The sequence below is a fragment of the Salvelinus fontinalis genome, chromosome 37 (genome assembly GCF_029448725.1).
Source record: "Salvelinus fontinalis isolate EN_2023a chromosome 37, ASM2944872v1, whole genome shotgun sequence".
Taxonomy (NCBI): domain Eukaryota; kingdom Metazoa; phylum Chordata; class Actinopteri; order Salmoniformes; family Salmonidae; genus Salvelinus; species Salvelinus fontinalis.
Genome location: NC_074701.1, coordinates 14433848 through 14449070, shown reverse-complemented (window position 1 = coordinate 14449070; position 15223 = coordinate 14433848). Strand labels below are relative to the sequence as shown.

At 43.2% G+C, this 15223-nt stretch overlaps 1 long non-coding RNA gene and 1 other non-coding gene across 2 annotated transcripts; one reads left to right on the top strand and one right to left on the bottom strand.

Moving 5' to 3' along the window:
- Positions 1-10953: 10953 nt before the first annotated feature.
- Positions 10954-11047, top strand: trnai-uau (transfer RNA isoleucine (anticodon UAU)). Its single transcript has 2 exons — positions 10954-10991; positions 11012-11047. It is a non-coding gene; the product is annotated as a tRNA-Ile (tRNA).
- Positions 11048-11919: 872 nt separating this feature from the next.
- On the bottom strand, positions 11920-14482 carry LOC129836197 (uncharacterized). Its single transcript, XR_008756624.1, has 2 exons — positions 14178-14482; positions 11920-13695 (listed from the first exon to the last, which is right to left on the bottom strand). It is a non-coding gene; the product is annotated as an uncharacterized LOC129836197 (long non-coding RNA).
- Between the last annotated feature and the right edge of the window lie 741 nt (positions 14483-15223).

Genomic DNA, 15223 nt, shown 5'->3' with positions numbered 1-15223 from the left:
TGACTGCTGGGAAGTGCTAACGAAACCATTTGGTGTGTTAACAAATAAGAGATCACATACCATATTTGTATTTATTTATGAACACTTGTACAAATTGTACAAATGTACAATTCGGTTTGGATACATATCAACACTGATTCAGGTGTTCATGAAATGGTTTAATTCCGAAAGCATATTGTTGCGTTAATCATATTGTTGCGTTTATTTGTCAAGATGTTCTATTACAGTTTGCTTGACTTCCTCTTTTACTCAACACCTACCCAAATCTTTTCTTTGAGTTCCTTACAGAGTGTTAATCTTTAACGTCATTTATGACTCAGGGTTACAATCACGCTCTCTGTAGCAAAAGAACATGCAATCTCTTTCGCTGACCCTCCTTTTTCCTTGTGCGTCGCAGCAGAGAGTGGGCTCGTCAGAGGTCATGCACGTTTCCTCCCTGGGTTTTGAGTGACAAACAGGGAAATTCTCCCCTCCACTGGTACCGGCAGCATCAGAATCATACAAACAGAAATTCAAACGTATCCCTCTAGCAAACCACAAAATAATAGCATCTACTGTATGATTGACAACCTCTTTCTTCTTGTGTTACTTGAATACAACATTCTTTCTCTAAAGCCATTATTTATTGGGGCAATTCACAAACATGCACATATCCACTCTATCTTCCGTTTCCTTTTCTTATTACCACACTCATCATCCCACTCACTGGCTATGTCCCGGAATGAGTAGACTGTCTCCTGTGGACTGAGGGAACTCTTGGCCATCCAGAGTCACATGGGGGGGATCCCTCCTGAGAGAGGAAAAGAGGGTGAGAGAGAAAGTGCAAATAGACAGAAGGAAGCAGAGCAGAGTAAATAAGCAGAGTAAGCAGAGTAAATACATAGTGAAGGCATGATGACGTGACAGAAATGCAAATTCTCGAATAGATTAGTGATACTGTACCTGCTGCCATAACCAGACATCAGTTTCTCGTTTACAAACCTCTGTCTGCCCGGGCCCATACAGCATGGTCTGTCACAGAGTAGTAGAAGTAACATCAGCACCACCATCATCATCTTTACACTCACTAGTCTGATAAACCAGACCTATAGCTCACTTCCCTCCTACTACACTAGTGATTAACTTACTGTAACTTTCAATATTAGCAAGTCATGAATTTGAATCAGTGGGGAGCTCAGTCTAGACTGGGCCCCGAACATGTAGATGGGGTGTCAGCTGGCCAGGGAGGGACGCTGTTTTCCACTCTCTGAAGTGGAAGGGGGTCATCACATGCAAGGTGTTCTGAGGCTGTCTGAAGTCTAAACAGACAGAGAATGATAGCACATTGGCCAACAGGGTTCTCGTGTAGTGGGATACACTTGCACAGCAAAATATCCACAAACCCGATGTAAAACCACACAAAAAATAAAAGTAGTGTGCAACACCTATTGAAGCCCACCTTTCCCATTGTCACTTTGTGAGAGGGGGAGTCACCCGGGTTTAACTTGCCTGTTCTGTGCTGCCCCGCCGCAAAAAAAAACAGAGGACCACAGCATCCGCTCAGTATTCCCTGCCGAGCACTAATGTTCACAAAAAAAGTGTTCTATTTAATGCCGGACTAAAATCAAGGACATGCGTCTCACTTTTGAATCACTGGCACCAGCTGGGTCCTCAGGTTTTCACAGTAAAACCCTCTCAAAATGTCTGTAGTGTCATTCACACAGTACCTGAAACCACGAAGAGGCATGATTTACCACCCACCCACCCCACCCACGCATTCTCCGAGCTGGGAGCAGAAATGTCTGAGGACCAGATATGGACACAGGAGGACATGGGGTGTGTGTGACACAAACACAAACCTAAAAAATCTGCATTGTTTTTATGGCACTATCACTTATGTTAAACAGTGGACTTGGCGAGAGATGCTTGGAATAAATGTTGTTTCTCTCACCGGTGCCTTATGGATATGCACAAGCTCCCGAGTGGTGCAGGGGTCTAAGGCACTGCATCTAAGTGCAAGAGGTGCAAGAGGTGTCACTACAGTCCCTGGTTTGAATCCCGGCTGTATCACATCCGGCCGTGATTGGGAGTCCCCTAGGGTGGCGCACAATTGGCCCAGCGTCGTCTGGATTTGGCTGGAGTAGGCCGTCATTGTAAATAAGACTTTTTTCTTAACTGACTTGCCAAGTTAAATGTATGTTTACCATTCTCTACCACCTTCAGACATATGTCCCCTTCCACCTAGTAGAGCTGCACAAAACAAGACAGGAAGAGGACATGACAGTGAAAAGCAATAACTACAGACTAGAAAAAACACAGATACATCATATGGAGGATATCTTAGGCCTCATATCACATTTGAGTGCTCACTAAGCTATGAATGTGCTTATGCTGACCTCCAGTGGCTAGATTATATTCTTGAAAATGCAAGTACAATCCTCTGCTTTGTAAATACACTGAGTACACAAAACATTAGGAACACCTGCTCTTTCCATGATGTAGACTGACTAGGTGAATCCAGGTGAAAGATATGATCCCTTATTGGTGTCACCTGTTAAATCCACTTCAATCAGTGTAGATGAAGGGGAGGAGACAGGTTAAAGAAGGATGTTTAAGCATTGAAACAGTTGAGACATGGATTGTGTATGTGTGCCATTCAGAGGGTGAATGGGCAAGACAAAATATTTAAGTGCCTTTGAATGGGGAATGGTAGTAGGTGCCAGGCGCATCGCTTTGAGTGTGTCAAGAACTGCAACACTGCTGGGTTTTACACACTCAATAGTTTCCCGTGTGTATCAAGAATGGTCCACCACCCAAAGGACATCCAGCCAACTTGACACAACTATAGGAAGCATTAGGGTCAACAGCCAGCATCCCCGTGGAACACTTTTGACGCCTTGTAGTCCATACCCTGACGAATTGAGACTAAGTCAATATTATGAAGATGTTCCTAATGTTTTGTACACTCATTGTATAAAGTCTTTACACAGCGCAAATAAGTCTTATAAGTCTTATATCCCATACTTAATATCTCTTAGTCGTTTGAATGCCCATTGTCTGCAAGTGCTTGAGATTTCATTCCTATGCAATGTCCCTATCTGAAAGTAAGCAACTGATGCAAGGACATTACCACGCTAGTTAGTTAGCAATCAGTCAGCCACAGTAGTAACTTTCCTGACCCACGTGCCTAACCTTCTCACATAAACTCAGTCAGAAGCTTAGCCAATGGGCACACAAAAATCAAGAACTTCACTCAATCCTTCCACAGTATTTGGTCAATGTCATAGGTGAATGCTGGCCTTTTCTCTTACCTCCTCCCCTTCCTCTATGTCTTAATCATTTGTTGGGACCTCTGACAAACACGATGTTCAGCTGACAAAAATGCCTAACGGAGAAAGAAAATATGAAAGCATGCACTTGCTCACATTCATTACCTTTGTCAATCTTTGCCAACATATCGTGAATCATTACTCTTTGACTACTAAAGATAGTCAGGGGGTAAACAGTACTTTTTTTTTTTTTTACAGCTCAACATGATAATAGCATGGTCCCGTTTTAAAATAACAACAGATGCTTTATATAAATCTTATAGACGATTTGTGAAGCACCTATGCTTATGAACACATTATATGAAGACTTTATCAGTTATAGTTTGTTTAATCTAGTGACACCAGAGTGTGCAACTAAAACTGAAACTATAACTACGTCTATAAACGAAACTAGCCTAGGCTGCTACTCACATGAGTTTGTTGCACACTGGTGGTAAAAAGGCCTTTTCGTTCTCTGCAATCCATTCGTCCACGTTCACAAGTACTGGTTTCCCACTCATTATTGCAAAGTGATGTGAAAATTATAACTGAAATAATAACTCTTTAAAATAATAACTCTAATAACTCTTTGTGTATTGAATCACTTAGTTCTGTGTGTTTTTGGGGGGGGGGGGGTTTCAGAGAGACTGAGAGTCCAAAATACAGAAGTGGGATAACTAGGGTAGGAGTCCGGTGTGATCGGTGAAAGGTTGCTTACATTCCCACAATAAGAAAACTAGTGACAGTGGTGTGGGCGGTCATATAAAACCAAAGCGGAAACACTTGTCAGTAAAGTGATGGAGTGAAGTGATGAGGGGAAGAGGGGTGCACATGTTAATGAGTAGGAGGGAAGCAGGAATCACATTACAATTAGCACTGCGGTCTCTGCAGTCTCACAGAATGTACATGAATAAGCAATGTATATTATAAAAGGTACAATTAAATGAGTTGTATGTTTTTTTATGTTTTAAAAAAACATTTTAAATTGACTGTACTCTATGTTTGAACCAATAGCCTACTGTTTCATTGGCTGAGTTCATCACCTTAAAATCCCCTTCTTTTACCATTTACCGCAACATCAGCAAGACAAAGGAGCTGATCGTGGACTACAGGAAACAGAGGGCTGAGCACTTCCCCATTCACATCGACAGGGCTTTAGTGGACCGGGTCGAGAGTTCCTCTGTGTCTACATAACTTAGGAATTATCATGGTCCACACACACCAAAACAGTTGTGAAAAAGGCACGACAACGCCTCTTCCCTCTCAGGAGGCAGAAAAGATTTGGCATGGGCCCTCAGGTACTCGAAAAGTTCTTCAGCTGCACCATTGAGAGCATCTTGACTGGCTGCATCACAAATCACAAAAAGCATGTGACAAATACAATTTGATTTGATTTTGATTTGATCTAAAAGGTGCATAGGACTTACTATTCTACTATCAGCTCTTACTGTCTGGGTCCAGATTGACGACACACAACCAGGGTGATGACATCAGAGGTCAGGGCTGTGTAAGATGAATAGGGCAACCCCCTCAGCCCACCTCCACTGTTAACTAAGAAATAGACAATTTACTTGATTATTTCTCTTTTACTTTCTCATACACTAGCTAATTCCTGTATTCTAAAGAAAACTGACTCACTGGCTGTGTCCACGAATTATCAGACTCCTGTAGACAGAGGGAATCTTGGCTAGAGTCATAGAAGACCTCTCCTGAGGGGGGAGGAAAGGGTGAGAGGTAGAAAGAGAGAGAAAAATGTGAGCAAAGTAGCATTAACAGCTAAGTAGCTGAAAAGTGGTGATCAAATCAAAGTTAATTTGTCACGTGCGCTGAATACAACAGGTCTAGTAGACCTGTAACAGTCCTGACCTGTTTTATGTTGTTTTTATGTGTTTATGGTCAGGGCATGTGTTTTGGGTGGGCAGTCTATGTTATTCGTTTCTATGTTGGTTTTGGTTTGCCTGGTATGGCTCTTGATTAGAGGCAGGTGGTTTGCATTTTCCTCTAATCAAGAGTCATATTTAGGTAGGGCATTCACACTGTTTGTTTGTGGGTGGTTGTCTCCTGTGTCTGTGTCTATGTTTGCACCATACGGGACTGTATACGGTTTGTTCATTTCATGTAGTCTGTTCCTGTTCATTTCGTTCTTCACGTTGTATGTAAGTTCGTAGTTCAGGTCTGTCTACTTTCGTTTTGTTATTTTGTATCATTTTCAAGTATAGTTCGTTTTGTCTTGTTAAATAAATTCATCATGTCATTTCAACGCGCTGCACCTTGGTTCAATCCCTGCTCCTCCTCTTCGGATGAAGAGGAGGAGGACCGTCATTACAGAACCACCCACCAAATTACCAGAACCAAGCAGCGGGGAAGAGGACAGCAACCGCAGAAATCCCAGGACTTGTGGACTTGGGAGGAAGAGTTGAACGGAGAAGGACCCTGGGCACAGGCTGGGGAGTATCGCCGCCCCAAAGCTGAGCTGGAGGAAGCGAAAGCTGAGCGGCGGCGATATGAGGAGGCAGCACGGCAGCGGGACAGGTACGAGAGGCAACCCCAGAATTTTTTTGGGGGGGGGCTAGAGAGGAGTGTGGCTAAGCCAGGTAGCAGACCTGAGCGCACTCCTCGTGCTTATTATAAGCAACGCGTCACTGGTCAGGCACCGTGTTATGCGGTTAAGCGCACGGTGTCGCCAGTGCGTGCCCATAGCCTGGTGCGCTATAGGGCAGCCCCCCGAAAGTGTCAAGTGAGTGTGGGCATCCAGCCGGGGCGTATTGTGCCTGCTCAGCGCGTCTGGTCTCCTGTACGCAGTTTCGGTCCAGGGTATCCTGCGCCGGCTCTGCGTGCTGTGTCTCCGGGGCGCTGGGAGGGTGCAGTGCGTCCTATGCCTACGCTCCGCTCGTACCGGGCTAATGTGGGAGTGGAGCCTAAGGGAGAAGTGCGCGTAGTAGGCACTAGATCTCCAGTGCTCATCCACAGCCCGGTTCAACCTGTGCCTGCACTCTGGAGGGTACGGGCTGGAGTAGTATGCCAGCCTGGGGGAGTGGTGCCAAGGCTGCGCACCAGAGCTCCAGTACTCCCCCACAGCCCGGTCCTTCAGGTGCCTTTTAACATCAAGCCTCCTGTAGGTCTCTCCAGCCTGGTGGGTCCTGTGGCAGCCCCACGCACCAGGCTGTCTCTCCGTCTCCTCCCTACAGGTGTGCCCGTCTGCCCAGCGGTGCCTGAGCTGCCCGTCTGCCCAGCGGCGCCTGAGCTGCCCGTCTGCCCAGCGGCGCCTGAACTGCCCGTCTGCCCAGCGGCGCCTGAACTGCCCGTCTGCCCAGCGGCGCCTGAACTGCCCGTCTGCCCAGCGGCGCCTGAACTGCCCGTCTGCCATGAGCCTGCAAAGCTGCCCGTCTGCCATGAGCCTGCAAAGCTGCCCGTCTGCCATGAGCCTGCAAAGCCGCCCGTCTGCCAAGAGCCTACAGAGCCGTCAGCCAGACCGGAGCCGCCAGAGCCTTCCGCCAGACCGGATCCGCCAGAGCCTTCCGCCAGACCGGATCCGCCAGAGCCTTCCGCCAGACCGGATCAGCCAGAGCCTTCCGCCAGACCGGATCAGCCAGAGCCTTCCGCCAGACCGGATCAGCCAGAGCCTTCCGCCAGACCGGATCAGCCAGAGCCTTCCGCCAGACCGGATCAGCCAGAGCCTTCCGCCAGACCGGATCAGCCAGAGCCTTCCGCCAGACCGGATCAGCCAGAGCCTTCCGCCAGACCGGATCAGCCAGAGCCTTCCGTCAGACCGGATCAGCCTTCAGAGCCGTCCAGCCAGGATCCGCCAGAGCCAGCCAGCCGGGACCTGCCCCTTGTCCCAGTGTTGCCCCTTGTCCCGGTGTTGTCCCTCAGTCCGGAGCTGCCGTCCCTCAGTCCGGGGCGGCCCCTAAATCCAGCGGGACCCATGTCTAGGGTTCCCAGTCCAAGGTCGGTGGCGAGGGTCGCCACCTTGAGGAAGACACAGAAGCGGGGATTTATTATGGTGGGATTGGGACAGCGTCCTGAGCCGGAACCACCACCGTGGTCAACTGCCCACCCGGACCCTCCCCTGGACTTTGTGCTTGTGCGCCCGGCGTGCGCATCTTGAGGGGGGGGTACTGTAACAGTCCTGACCTGTTTTATGTTGTTTTTATGTGTTTATGGTCAGGGCATGTGTTTTGGGTGGGCAGTCTATGTTATTCGTTTCTATGTTGGTTTTGGTTTGCCTGGTATGGCTCTTGATTAGAGGCAGGTGGTTTGCATTTTCCTCTAATCAAGAGTCATATTTAGGTAGGGCATTCACACTGTTTGTTTGTGGGTGGTTGTCTCCTGTGTCTATGTTTGCACCATACGGGACTGTATACGGTTTGTTCATTTCATGTAGTCTGTTCCTGTTCATTTCGTTCTTCACGTTGTATGTAAGTTCGTAGTTCAGGTCTGTCTACTTTCGTTTTGTTATTTTGTATCATTTTCAAGTATAGTTCGTTTTGTCTTGTTAAATAAATTCATCATGTCATTTCAACGCGCTGCACCTTGGTTCAATCCCTGCTCCTCCTCTTCGGATGAAGAGGAGGAGGACCGTCATTACAAGACCTTACAGTGAAATGCTTACTTACAGGCTCTAACCAATAGCGCAAAAAAGGTATTAGGTGAACAATATGTAGGTAAAGAAATAAAACATCAGTAAAAAGACAGGCTATATACAGTAGCGAGGCTATAAAAGTAGCGAGACTACATTCAGACACCGGTTAGTCAGGCTCATTGAGGTAGTATGTACATGTAGATATGGTTAAAGTGACTATGCATATATGATGAACAGAGAGTAGCAGTAGCGTAAAAGAGGGGTTGGCGGGTGGTGGGTGGGACACAATGCAGATCGGGTCATTCATGCTTGGGGAAGACACATACCAGTTGCAGATCCACAAATTAGTTTCTCTTCTCATCCCCTCAGTCTCTCGTGGCCAATAGAGAATGGTATGTCATGGGAAGAGCAGGGCAATATGACATCATCATCATCATCATCACACTCTCTAATCAAGCCCCAGGTGGACTAAAGAGCAGTTTCTCACATTTTCCTTTCCCATCAATTTGTTAAGGATCGGCCCCTTTCCCTCTTAAGGATTGGACCCTTTTTTTAAAATTTGGCCTAAAATGACATACCCGAATCTAACTGCCTGTAGCTCAGGCCCTGAAGTAAGGATATCCATTTTCTTGGTACCATTTGAAAGGAAACACTTTGAAGTTTGTGGAAATGTGGAAGGAATGTAGGAGAATATAACACATTAGATCTGGTAAAAGATAATACAAAGAAAAAAACTAGTTTTTTTTTGTTTTTTGTACCATCATCTTTGAAATGCAAGAGAAAGGCCATTATGTATTATTCCAGCCCGGATGCAATTTAGATATTGGCCACTAGATGGCAGCATTGCATGTGCAAAGTTTTAGACTGATCCAATGAACCATTGGATTTCTATTCACAATGTTGTATCAAAACTGCCCAAATTTGCCTCATATGTTTATTAATAACTTTTCATGTTCAAAACTGTGCACTCTCCTCAAACAATAGCATGGTATTCTTTCACTGTAATAGCTACTGTAAATTGGACAGTGCAGTTAGAATAACAAGAATTTAATATTTCTGCAAATATCAGATATGTCTATGTTCTGGGAAATGTTCTTGTTACTTACAGCCTCATGCTAATCGCATTAGCCTATGTTAGCTCAACCGTCCCACCAATCCTGAAGAAGTTAATGAGCTCCATCTCTCTACACTACATCCCCTCTCCGTCGATATCCTGGTGCTTGGCAGGAGCCACAGTCTGCTGAGAGCTCAGTCTAGACATGTATTTGTGAAATCAGATTAGTTCTTGCTAATCTGCCTCCTTGGAGAGGAAGGTCATGTGACAGATTTATCTCCCAAGCATATGTTAAAGAAGGCTGCTACATATGTCACATTTTCATCCCTCCCTCCCTCTCTCCCTCCATCTATCCGTCCATCCAGATACAAGACAGATGATTGCTTAAGTTAGTGGATAGATGATAATGATCTGAATTCATGTTGTCAAGTATGGTTGTTGACATGTTGAATTGTGATCCTCCAATAAACTATCCCTACCATACATGTCTAGACTAGCAGTGTTTTTCATTCAGTTTACAATGTTAACATAACCATACTACAATAAAACAATGGACTCTTTTTCGAAAATAGATTATTATACACAAGCAAAACTGCATCATGTTATAGAGGGTAGCCTGAAGAAAAAGAACATGTTTAGTCAACATAGCCGTGGGAAGTAGTTTTGGGGTGGGGGTGCTGCAGGACTAACACAGGACTAGTGCACTACTTTTGTGAAAAAAAGTTCAACTAAATGTATTTGAGTGTTTACCAGCATGTGTAACTTCAGTCTGATAAATATCTGTGCAAAACAGTTAATCTGTTAATACTTGTGGAATTCTTGCTTGATATTTATTTTCCAGTTTCTTGAAATACTTTGCAAATACAAATATTTCGAAAACTGAAGGTGTCTACTCAGTTGTTTTACAATTTAGTAGACACCCTTATCCGAAGCAACTTACAGTAGTGAGTGCATGTATTGCATACTAATCCCCCATGGGAATTGAACCCCCAACCCTAGAGTTGAAAGCATCATTCTCTACTACCAACTGATCCACAACATCACATCACAAACCAGTTGATGTGTCAATCAATTACTGTATTGTGCATTGTCTTTATGGTGATCGAAAGTCCACAGGTATAAATCTAAATGACCAGCCTATGTACAATACAGTAATGTACATTTACATTAAGTGGTTTGTAAGGATGGCAAATTAATACTGCACAAAAAAATGCTTGTTTTATTTGATCAAGATAAATATTTAATTTGATGTGGATCTTTGGGTATTTGCCCATAACTTTGCACATTTTGATGTAAATATTTAATGAAAGGGTTTTGTTCTTTCTGGATTCAAGTAGAATAACGACCACAGAGAAAGGGAAAGGGCAACAACTCTTACAATTCCAACTGTTGAATCCTGCAAGATACTGTTTTATACAGCTACCTTTTTTGCCAAACCAGCAATGCTGACAATGTTCCTTAATTTAAGGTTAGGGCTAGAATTAATGTTAGCAGTGTTGTTAAGGTTAGGGTTACGGTTAGGAACATAAACTGTAGAACTATGTGGGGTTTAGCCATAACTTTGTGGCTGTGGTAACTAGTAACGACCCTGTAGCAGCCAGGATTTCACAGAAAGCATTAGCAACTTGTTATGAAATTAATATTCATACTACAACCACACAGTATAATATCACTTTCCAGATTAACTGTCAAATACACACGGCCAATATAGGAAAATACAATTTAGTCACAATAGACTCGACAACGGACAGATCTCTATCCATCCAGTGATCAGTTCAGGCGAACTAACGTTAGCAAGCTAAGTTAGTTAGCTATGTTCAAACAACGCAAACGACTGATTCGGCAAATCAGAAATTTGTTAAAGCTTAGTCGGGTCTTGGTCGGTTTCTATGGGTGATGCTGTATGGTTCTGTTTGTGTTGTAAAACATAACAGAAAATATAATTACCGATAAATAAATCATTAAAAAAAGAGATGATAGCATCCGGTTTAGACTGTTCATAATCTCTATTGCTGAGCCATAGTAGTGGAGCTCCAGTGGCGCAATCGGTTAGCGCGCGGTACTTATATGACAGTACATTGTAGAGCTATGCCGAGGTTGTGAGTTCGAGCCTCACCTGGAGCAGTATTTTTACTGCTGCAGAAAAGTGGATTTAGGTATCTGTTGAATTTGAGATAATATTGAATACGTGAACCAGCCTCTCTGTACCTACCTAAACTGTCAGTGACTGACAATTAAGCAGTGTAGACAAAGATGATATCAGGTAGGGACTTTCTTCTCCAACTTATTTTTTTTGCCTAAACCTAGTAGATACAAACATGTAGGTAGAGTAGCCTACACATTACTGCACTGTGGGAACTAGAAGCACCTGCATTTCGCTACACTCGCAATAACATCTGCTAACCACGTGTATGTTACCAATACAATTTGATTAGATTTAATCACGATTTGTCATGTCTTAGCTACATGCTATTTCTTAGCTACATGTTATCATTAACATATATTCCTGTTGTTTTATGTTGCGCTGATCAAGGCACGTGCACAGGGGTATTTAGGTGAGTGATGATCACATTCACATCCATGCGTGCTTCGAAATGAAGACATACAACAAAATAGCTATTATCCACACTCCCATCGTGGGGGAAAGTCGTGTATATCCGTAACGGACATTTTGGTGACCTTATTTGACTTTTTCTGCTGCTTTTGAGACCTGGTTCGATCCCCCCTTGGGACACTACTTGATTGAGTAAATAAAACACAAAACAATCACAGTACAGTAACTATTGGTCACTATTATGCATTATTATTGTAATATGTATTCATCATAGAATTGTGTCAGTTATTAATGATAAACCTTTAAACTGCACTCTTCCTCTCCTCTCTATTTTTCAGCTCCAGATGACAAAACCTACACAGTCCAAGGATTGCAGGTCTGCCGACTTCCTTCTGGTCACACATTGTATTCAGAGAAATATCCAATAAACCAAAGACATTGCTTTAACTGTGATTGTAGTTTATTGAAGATATTTTCCTCAAATAAAATGTAGCATACATAAAATAAACAAGTTAGTACATTTTTTTTTACATTGTGTCTAATGTGGGTGTGTGAGAGGGAGACATGTTTTTCAACTCAGAAAAAAGCACACAGAATTTCCTCAAACTGTAAACATTAAGCCATAGTCTTTTACAATATTATCAATCACACTTTGATTTAATAGATATTTAGAGTAATTATGTAGATATTGAGAATGGATATGAAGGAGTAGATATCTCCAATACTAAAATAAAATGGACCAAACATTAAATAAACAAGTAATTACAACTTATTTACATTGTGGATAATGTGTGTGAGCGCATGTTGTTTTATTTTTCCTTGTCAGCCACCCATCTCTGCTTGTCAGTCTTAATAGGCCCAGTGTACGCACTTCTGGGTGAGTCTGTCAGGCAGTGGTGGAGTGCATGGCAGATCTGAAAGAGAGATGCACAAAGTGACAGTAAGTACAGTGGGGAGAACAAGTATTTGATACACTGCCGATTTTCCTACTTACAAAGCATGTAGAGGTCTGTAATTTTTACAATTCAACTGTGAGAGACAGAATCTAAAACAAAAATCCAGAAAATCACATTGTATGATTTTTAAGTAATTCATTTGCATTTTATTGTATGACATAAGTATTTGATACACCAGAAAAGCAGAACTTAATATTTGGTACAGAAACCTTTGTTTGCAATTACAGAGATCATACGTTTCCTGTAGTTCTTGACCAGGTTTGCACACACTGCAGCAGGGATTTTGGCCCACTCCTCCATACAGACCTTCTCCAGATCCTTCAGGTTTCGGGGCTGTCGCTGATGTTATTGCGACCACACCCTGACCACACCCTTGTAGTAGGCCATTCGGTGATTAGCCTGGGAAAAATTACTTTCAACCATGTACAGTAAAGAGGATCTGGATTGACAAGTAGGCTAAATCATGTGAAGTTACAAACCTCTAGGGCTTAGTCTACGCTCAATTTAAATAAAGGATGCAGGACATGAGCTCTAAGACCATGCCTCAGGACTACCTGGCCTGACGACTCCTGGCTGTCCCTGTCTCCAGTCCACCTAGTCGTGCTGCTCATCCAGTCTCTGCTGTTTATGTCTGCAGCTATGGAACCCTGACCTGCTAAAGGCTCATCGGAGATACTAACTTGTCCCAGACCCGCTGTTTGACACTGTCTCCCTCTACCGGACCTACTGTCTCAACATCTAAATGCTCAGCTATGAAGAGCCAACTGGCATTTACTCCTGAGTTGCTGAACTATTGCACCCTCTATAACCCTCTTATTTGACACTGCTGGTCATCTATGAACATTTAAACGTCTTGAAGAATAATCTGGCTAAATAGCTGTACTCTTTTATAATCTCCACCTGCACAGCCAGAAGAGGACTGGCCAACCCTCAGAGCCTGGTTCCTCTCTAGGTTTCTTCCTAGGTTCCTGCCTTTCTGGGGAGTTTTTCCTAGCCACTGTGCTTCTACGTCTGCATTGCTTGCTCTTTGGGGTTTTAGGCTGGGTATCTGTATAAGCACTACTGCTGATGTAAAATGGGTTTTTATAAAATACATTTGATAGATTGCTTGTATATGCTTCTATTCATGTCAGTAACTCTAAATCTAAATGTGACATTGAGTTGTCTTATATTTCCTCAATAGGAAGTTGTACCTTAAACTAACACTTTTCCCTGGTCTTTCCTACTGGGTACAGGGGGCTTCAGGTTTGGGAATGTAGGGCCTAGAGAATTGGAATATTAACAATAATTAGTGTCCACAATTATGAATGAACTTCATCATGGGTTCGCTGTGTATCTCAACTGATTGAGAATTGCTGATCATATACTGTATATGTCTATTTTCTTTAGAAAATCTGACACCAAACCACACAATTGTATCCAGTGAGAGTGCACACAACCATTATGTTATTTTTGACTTGGTAAAATAAGCTAACATCGACGCTAGCCTACTACACCCCATATCAACCAACTAGCCAACTAGGTGTAACAAGGCTATAGTATACTGTAACGTTACTGTAGACAACTGTACATTACATTATTATCCACCTAGCTAGCTAGTGATAGCTTAGCTAGCTCCAAAGAAACAACCAATGAATGACATCAGGTTTTTTAACAAAAGATCTATCTATCTATCTAGCTTGTATGATTGCATGTAAAACAACTTTACAAATGATTACAACGTTTGAAAGCAAAGTTGACTTACCAGTATGCTGCTCTCTCGGGAACTAGAGTGCATCCAGATATGAGTTTAGCTAGCGCCGTTAGCATTAGCTAGCTAGCAGCGCCAGCATGTTAGGTATGAAAGTATCTATCCAGCAACAATGTCGAGGTCAAAGACGAAAGAAACTATGTTAAGCCATGCTGACTTCATAAGATAAATACTTAAAGGCTAAATACTTAAAGGCTGAACGTACATTTATGTGACTAACTAGCTAACTTTAGCTTGCCAGCTCAGTGACCGGTGATGCACCTATTTCTGTTTACAGAGTGTGCGTCCCTCCCCCTCCCATGTCCCGTATGGAGAAGCGCCACTGAGTCAACATGTGGCCTTAATTATATTACATCCGGGTTGGTTTACAAAGCCCATTGACAATTCATGGGAAACTGTTTAGGGCTAATGTGTAGGCCTAGCAATTTTCTAGTTATTCTGTTTTTGTGACACTATTTGGTGGGAAGACTTTGCCAAGGCCTAATATAAAGTGCAAATATATTATTCGTTTTTAGCTGTATGTGTAAGAAGTGTGTTTCTAACTCACACACTATTTAATCAACTGAGCTGAAGTAGTTCCCTCTCATTATCTATATATAGGAGGCAGCATGACTGAATTTCTACACAAATCTATTGGGCTGTAATAAGACTTGCTGTTTAACTTCACTAGAGGGGATGGTATTTGATAATTAACTGCATTTGAACTTGGACAAGGTGAGAGTGACTGTAGTTGAGGTAATTTACCAGTATTACATTAGAATGGTGTATTTAGTATACTTCTCTGGCTAGCCTGTAATGTCCTGTATCAAGTTCCACTCGGGGGCGCTGTTGTCCATGCTATGAGTGGGGTGTGCCATCTCTAGTTAAGTACATCAATGAGGCTTGGTGGCTGGTAGTGACTGGCAACGCCTCTCTTTAGTTGAATGATTTAGACACATTTGATTGATGCATCATTCGCAACCTTTCTGTTGACATGAATGCCGTTTCTTTTAAATGTCAGAATGTTGTCCTATACTGATTTGTCTGTGTGCGCATGTTTG